Below are 7745 nucleotides of genomic sequence, written 5' to 3'. Positions count from 1 at the left end.
TGACCCTTCAGCTTTGCCATTGAGACCTTTGAGCCTCAGATCCACTACTGATACCTTAGAGACTCTACTGAAATCTTTAAAACTACCTTTCCACCAATTGGAGCTTTGATCCTACCGTTCCACCATTCAGATCTTTTTGGCCTACCACCGAGACTTACAGGCGTATAATTCCACCACTAAAATCGAAGGGCCTTCTGTTCCACCTCAGAGACTGGTCTACCATTTCAAAACTAAGAGAATTGTGCCCAAAGTTCCAGTTCTAATGGTGTTGGGCCTACCGTTTCATCACTTAGATATTTGGGTCTATATTTGCGCCACAACTTCCATAGACCTAAAGTTCCACCGCAGCGGACTTTGATCCTACAGTTCCATCACTGTGACCCCCGAGCCAACAGTTCCTCGACTGAAGCTTATGGTCCTATAGTTTCACCACTAATACTATCGAGCCTGCAGATCCACCAGTGATATCTTAGAGCCTATATTAATTCCACTAAAATCATGAAGACTACAATTCTATCATCTGAGACCTACGGGCGCATAGTATCACCACCAAGATTAGGATAAGTGGCAGCCCGATATATCAGGCTCACTTAGACTATTCAGTCCATTGTGATACCACATTTGTGAACTTCTCTCTTATCACTGAGTGCTGCCCGATTCCATGTTAAGCTCAATGACAAGGGACCTCTTTTTTTAGTGCGAACGGCGTTCCAGATTGCAGTGAAACCACTTAGAGAAGCTTTGAAACCCTCAGATATGTCACCAGCATTACTGAGGTGGGATAATCCACCTTCCTATCACCACCAAAGGCTGAGACATACTGTTCCGCTTTTAGGACTTTTAATCCTCGAGTTCCATGGCAGATACCTTCAGGATCCACAAAGGCCTTCGATCTTCGAGTCTACGGTACAACCACTGAGATCGTTTGGCCTATCGTTTCATCACTTAGACCTTTCCACATCTAAGATCTTTGGACTATTTTATTACCTCTGAGATTTTGGGCCTTCAGTTCCTCAAGTGAGACCTTCAAGTCTACAGTTCCACTGTAGACTTCCTCCACTGAAACCTTGGGTCCTACAATAGAGCCCCTACTAAAATATTTAAGGCTATGATTCCACCATAATACATCTTTTTACCTACCGTTCCACTACAGCTACATTTGATCCTGCTGTTCAATCAGTGAGATAGTTTGATCTTGGTGGTGAGACACTGAGGCATTCAGTATTACAGTTTCACAACTAAGACATTTGGGTCATATTTTCGCCTTTGAGGTTTTGTGGCTTTCAGTAGCTCCACTGAGACCTCCACGCGTACACTGCGACATTTGGTCCTCTGGTACAGTAGAACCTACAGTACCACCACTAAACAATTTATGCATACGATTCCACCAAAATAGACCTTTGACTCTACCATTCTCTACTGCCTCCTTCGGGCTTGCAATTCATTCACTGATATCGTCTGGCGTATATGATGAAACACAAAGATCTTCAGGCCTACAATTCCACCACTAAGATCTTTGCTCACAGTTCCACCTTTGAGATTTTGTGGCCTTCAGTAGCTCCACTGAGGCCTACATGCCTATAGTTCCTCCACTGAAGCCTTTAGGTCTACAGTTCCACCACTTAGATATGCGTGCCTATGTAACCATAGAACCTAGACCTATCGCCTATATATCAACCTTTGATATTTTGTGGCCTTCAGTAACTCCACTGAGACCTTCGTGCCTACAGTTCCCCCACTGAAGCCTTTAGTTCCACAGTTCAACCACTGCGACCTTTGGGCCTCTGGTACCATATAGCGTACAGTACAATCACTGAAATATTTACGATTACGATTCTACCATAAAGACCCTTGAACCTACCGTTCCACAACTGTGACCTTCGAGCCTGCAGTTCAACCATTGAGATCGTCTGGCCTACCGTTTTATTAGTGAGACTTTCGGATCTATATTTCACCACTAAGACCTTTGAGCTATATTTGCACCTTTGAGATCTTTGGGCCTTCAGTACTTCGTGCCTATAGTTCCTCCACTGAAGCCTTTAGTTTTACAGTTCCACCACGGAGATCTTCAAGTCTCTGGTACCGTAGAGCCTACAGTGCAGTTCCAACCCTAACTCTGTTGTCCCTATAGTCCCACCACTGAGACCTTTGCGCCTAGAGCTCCTCCACTGAGGCCTCTGGTCCTCAAGTTCCATCACTGAGACCTTTGGAACTGTAGGTCCACCACTGATACCTTAGAGCCATCAATACATTCACCAAAATCTTAAAGGCCATCACCACCACCACTGGACCACTTATATCTTTTGATATACCGTTCAACCTCGGAGATCTTTTTGACGAACATTTACACCACTTAGACCTATGATCGTACAATTCCATCACAAAACCGTAAAACCTACGGTTTTGTGATCTTCAGGTATTTCATTTCACCACTAAGACCTTCGGGTCTATATTTGAACTACACAGACCTTTGCACCTACAGTTACAATACAAAGACCTTCGAGCATGTAGTTCAACCACTGACATCGTTTCATTACTAACATCTTCCGGACCTAAAGTTTCACCGCTAACACATTTCCACTTTTAAGATCTTTGGGCCTTCAGTTTCTCCACTGAGACCTTCGTGCCTAAAGTTTCCCCACTGACGCCTTTAGTTCTACAGTTCCACTACTGAGATCTTCGAGCCTCTGGTACCATGGAGACTACAGTACGTCCACTAAAATATGTATGCATACGATTCCACCATAATAGACCATTGCCACCTTGGAGCCTGCAGTTCATCCACTGATATCGACTGGCCTAGGTGATGAAACACTAAGACCTTCAGGCCTTTAGTTCCACCACTAAGACCTTTGGAACATATTTCCACCTTTGAGATTTTGTGGTCTTGAGTAGCTCCACTGAATCCTTCAGTTATATAGTTTCTCCACTAAAGTCTTTATACCTTCGGGCTTCTGGTTCCATTGTACTACAGTACATGCACTTAATATTTAAGCTTACAATTCCACCATAATAGACGTTTGAACCTACCGTTCCACCTGTAATGATTTGTTTAATTTTTTGGTTTTTTGATATGTTGTTGTGGATGTGCAAAATTTTGTGAGGAATTTGTTTAGCCTGCCTATTGTGGTGCCGGCGCTTAATAACGCCACTTGGCAAAAATGTTAATTTTGATATTGCAGGCACAACTGAGTGCCACAGCAATTTAAATAAAAAAGATTTTTAATTTATGGTGATGTGCCGGTTTTAGGCTTAAAAACTTGAATGTTTCTTTATTTAATTTTTCTTGATCTTTTATACAAAGATAACGGCATTTCTTATTTTGTTTTCTTTTTTCAAACATATCCTTAAAAATAAACAACAATCCTTATATCTAATCATATGTTCTATTACTTATTACTAAACAGCTGTTTGAATTACAATGTAACTTAAACTATTGAACAGCTGGCTTAAAACTAATGTACCGAATACACTACACCCTCACCCTTTGGAAAAAAAAAATAATTTTTATATCCAAAAATTATTTTTTTAAAAATCCTATCAATATATACATAGCATACATACAATTCAGTGAATTTTTTTTTATTACAATTCAATCATTTTTTATTGTGTAATACATACATTTCAATTATTTATCAATTCTATACATTCCATTTTTTAAACATATTGTTATGGTACTTCTTCTTTATTCCATTAATATCTAAAATTGAGTTTACTCCATCTCTAACTAGTATCTTATATGGGCCATGATATGGCGGTTGATTTTTCTTTCTATTCATTGTTCTCAAAAGAACGAGGTCTCCTACTTTCAAATTTAGTGAATTTGATGATTCATCTTGGAGTACCCTTTTTATTTTAGTTTTTTCTAATAAATCTTTAGCTCTTTCGAGAGAAAATTTTAACCTGTGCCTTAATTCAGCAACATAATCATCAGTGTTGTAAAATTGGCTAGTTTTATTTATTTCATCGTTGGGTAAGGAAGGAAGTTTTCCAAATATTAGTTCATAAGGCGAATAACCTGTATCTATATGCGGTGACGTATTGTAGGCAAAAGTAAAATAAGGAATCCAAGTATCCCACTCATCATTTTTGGAGAAATTTAATAAGAATTCGTTAAGTACCCTATGATTTCTTTCTATCGAACCTAAGGTTTCATGGTGATATGGAGCACTAAAAATTTGTTTTATCCTCAACAATCTACATACCTCTGCCATTAATTGATTGGTAAATTCAGTGCCCTTATCAGCTTTCAAAACTTTGAAATTCCCATAAATAAGTATGAAGTGTTCAACTAACGTTCTTGCTACCGTTTTCGCATCCTTTGATTCCATTGGAATCGCTACAATATATTTTGTCAAATCACATTGAATCGTGAGAATATACCGATAATGATTCGATAACCTCAACGGTCCTACTGTATCAATGGAAACAGTTTCAAAACTAGTTGTTGGTGTATTGGTAAGTGTAAATTGTTCTTTCGTGTGTCTTGTCTGTTTATTCATTTTGCATTGCGGGCAATTTAGGACAAAGCCTTTTATCATCTTGTACACATTTCTCCAAATATATCTCTGTTTAATTCTTAGGGTTGTTTTTCTGACACCTAAGTGTCCTCCATGTGTTGAGTTATGAAACTCATCTATTAGTTTCAGTTGTGTATCTTTACAATGTATTCTTTTCGGTTCATCGTATATTAAAATTTTCAAATCCGTTTTCATATGTTTCTGCATTTTTGTAAATATTATTTTAAATTCTTCCATGGCCATGGTTTTAAAAATATTATCGTTTCTGCTCAGAGCTAATTCGCGTATCTTATGATCACGCATCAACGACGTCAGCTTCTCCAAACTCGCTCGTAAGTCAGATGGATTATCGCTGCATCTTACAATAATTTCGTATTTTCCAACTTCTATCTTTGTTTTCCTATTTTCCTCTAGAGGTACAAATTTAAGTTTCATCAAGTTTTTTATATCCGCTACAGAAGTACACTCCCAAATGTAAAGTTGATCAGGCTTTAACATCGTGGTACTTGCTGCGGTACTCATGTCAGTGTTTTTCCCATGTGCAGTTTTCCTCTGCATGCTTCTAGTGATAGCTAATATCCTTCTTTCATTTTCAACTTTATCCGGAATCATAGCTTTTAGGGCGTCACTATTTAAAACTATTCTAGATAACGCATCGGCATTCGTGTTCATTTTTCCTTTCTTGTAAATTATTTCGAAGTCATAATCGCTCAAATCCATTCTTATCCGTGTCATTTTTGACGATGGATTACTGTGCGTAAAAAGAGATACTAAAGGCCTGTGATCTGTGACCACATAGAACTTTCTGCCATATAAATAGGGTCTAAAGAAATTTATTCCCCAATGAATGGCCAACAATTCCTTTTCGATGATAGGTTTGTTCAAATCGTGTTTCTGCAGTGTAGCACTTGCATATGATATTGGTAAATCTGCACCAATCTCCCCTTGGGAAAGAACAGCGCCAAGTGCATAGTTGGATGCATCTGTAGTTAAAATAAACGGTTTCGTGACCTTCGAGCTTACAGTTCAACTACTGACATCGTTTGACCTGCCCTTTAGTAGCTCCATTTCAACCTTTGAGATTTTGTGCATTCAATTTCCTTTTAGTTTTGCCTTTAGTTCTTCAGTTCCACCACTGAGGTCTGTGAGCCTCTGGTACTGTAGAGGCTACAGTACCTCCACTAAATATCTACGATTCCATCATAATCCTTTTGGCCCACTATTCCTCCACTAAAACCGTTGGGCCCACTCTTCCACCATTGAGACATTCAGGTCTAAAATGTTAGCACTGACATATACAATGATATTCAGATCTGTAGTTCCACCACTGAGACCTAAGGGCCTACAGTTTCACCACTAAAACAATTGGGTCTACCGTTCCATTAGTGAGACCATCACTCTGACACCTTCTAGCCTACCATTTTAGGTTAGGTTAGGTTAGGTTAGGTTAGGTTAGGTGGCAGTCCGATGTATCGGCTCACTTAGACTATTCAGTCCATTGTGATACCACATTGGTGAACTTCTCTTATCACTGAGTGCTGCCCGATTCCATGTTAAGCTCAATGACAAGGGACCTCCTTTTTATAGCCGAGTCCGAACGGCCTTCCACACTGCAGTGAAACCACTTAGAAAAGCTTTGAAACCCTAAGAAATGTCAGCAGCATTACTGAGGTGGGATAATCCACCGCTGAAAAACTTTTTGGTGTTCGGTCGAAGCAGGAATCGAACGCACGATTTTGGGTATGCAAGGCGGACATGCTAACCATTGCACCACGGTGGTTTTCTACCATTTTACCACATAGACCTTCGGACCTACAATTCCATCACTGAGACCTGTGGACCATTGGGATTTTCGAAACTGCAGTTCCATCACTGGGACTTTCACGCTTTCAGTTCTTCCAATGAGGTTAGGTGGCAGCCCGATGTATCAGGCTCACATAAGACTATTCAGTCCATGTGATACCACAGTGGTGAACTTCTATATTATCACTGAGTGCTGCCCGATTCCAAGTTAAGGTACCTCCTTTTTAAAGCCTAGTCCGAACGGCGTTCCACATTTCAGTTAGACCACTTAGATAAGCTTTGCAACACTTAGAAATGTCACCAGCATTACTGAGGTGGGATAATCCACCGCTGAAAAACTTTTTGTTGTTCGGTCGAAGCAGGAATCGAACCCACTATCTTGTATATGCAAGGCGGGCATGCTAATCATTGCACCTTCCAATGAGACGTCCAAGCCTACAGTTTATACGTGAGATCTACGGACTAAAACAATTGGTTAGTACTTAGAAATTCGTGAACCTTAAGCTCCCATCTAACTAAGATAGTGATGGAGTTTGAATGAGAAGTCATCATTAATACTGAAACCAATCTGAACTTCCTACACCATGGCAAGGTATTAACTGTCGGAAACAGCTATTGAATCTACGATACTGCTGCCGATACCAAAGCAGAGGCTAGTCGATTTCTATGAGGCATTTAAACCTGAACAACTGCAACCCCAAGATATCAGCAATTCCCACAAAGATTCCACCATATACAAAAGATTCCGATGAATTACAAATCGACCAATACACCAGTTGCTGATCACCTATGTCTTAGCGAACACACATAAGATCCCGCTCTACTTAAAATCGACATATACACTTACGTTACCACTAAAACTAATGCATTTATATTTACAAAATCATATCCTGTTTAAACTTTAAGTTGTCAGGTTTTTCCTTCAGCCAAATGAAGTCACATGAGGCAAAACAGAAGTAAACATTTTTCATTACAATTCTCAAGAGTCGTTGATGCGATGGCACCACTATGTACTACGCTTAAGGGGGCATGAGTTAACTTTAATTTTGATTAAGTTTTATGAGACAAACCAAGCGAAGCGAACACTCAGAGGGAAAAGTTAAATGAAAGCTCCTAGAATTATTGCTGATATTAAGAACAAGGATAGCTACACTCGCATCCGGTAAAATTTGCCGTAGGAATTATGCCAAGAAAGACATTGGCAAAATAACCGCCTGTACCGCAAGATTATCAAAAGACTTGTTTTTTTCCCACTGAGCATAGTCTTTCAGGGCTTCTTCAACAAATAGTCGTCTATTTTTCATGCAAGAATCAAAAGGCAAAGAAAAATCCCCTTGCAGGCACAATCTTAGCTCGTCATGAAGATATCACCAAATAGACCTGGAATGTTAGACTTGGTCAGAGTCAAGCAACAAATAGTTG

This window comes from Haematobia irritans, chromosome 2 (assembly GCF_050003625.1).
Source record: "Haematobia irritans isolate KBUSLIRL chromosome 2, ASM5000362v1, whole genome shotgun sequence".
Lineage (NCBI taxonomy): Eukaryota > Metazoa > Arthropoda > Insecta > Diptera > Muscidae > Haematobia > Haematobia irritans.
Note: the sequence above shows the minus strand (reverse complement) of the source record.